Below are 953 nucleotides of genomic sequence, written 5' to 3'. Positions count from 1 at the left end.
TGCAGAAACAAAACTTACAGTGCTTGTATTTTTAGGCTGGAGAGTTCTACAGAGACACTGGATATGAAAGTTCAGACAAAATCTGAGTCCCAGGAACCTCCAGCAGCTGCTGCTGTTCCAGAAACAGGTAAAGGAAAAATTAATTTGTATGCAATGACATCGGACCAAACATATCAATGCTATTTTATTTTTGAAACTGTTTTAAGAATCTTACTTTTGGTAGCATGTTTCTAAGTGTGTTACTGAATCTTAGAGCCACTTGTTTTTAGCTCCAGGAGATGTAGTGGACACATCCAAGATTTCGAATAAGGCCAAAAGGAGGATGAGGAAAATGAGAAATAGTAAGTTAATATATTTCTTATTTAATCAGCTCAACACTATCAATGCTCTTTCATTTTTAAAACTGTTTTAGTAGCATGTTTCTTAGTGTTTTTGTGAAATTTAGAACAACTTGTTTTTATGGATCTGTATTTAAAGATATCAATCATTGGATGAACAGGTGTGTCATTTACGTGCAGGGAAATAAGTATTTGATCCCCTGCTGATTTTGTAAGTTTGCCTACTTACAAACAAATGAAGGGTCTATAATTTTTATGGTGGGTTTATTTTAACTGATAGACACAGAATATTAAAAAAAATCAGGGGAAAAAAATGTTATATAAAGGTTATAAATTGATTTGCATTTCAGTCAGTGAAATAAGTATTTGATCCCCTACCAACTAGCAAGAATTCTGGCTCCACAGATTGGTTATGTGCCTATATGGACCACAGATTAGTCCTGTCACTTTAAGAAAGTACTCCTAAATCAGCTTGTTATGTATATAAAAGATGCCTGCCAACAGAATCTGTATCTTCCAGTTCAACCTCTCCAACACCATGGTCCAGACCAAATAGGTTTTAAAGGATGTCAGCGACAAGATTGGAGACCTGCACAAACCTTGAATAGGCTACAG

Source organism: Triplophysa rosa, linkage group LG2 (assembly GCF_024868665.1).
Source record: "Triplophysa rosa linkage group LG2, Trosa_1v2, whole genome shotgun sequence".
NCBI lineage: Eukaryota > Metazoa > Chordata > Actinopteri > Cypriniformes > Nemacheilidae > Triplophysa > Triplophysa rosa.
The sequence above is the reverse complement of the archived record's forward strand: the minus strand, read 5'-3'. Positions refer to the sequence as shown.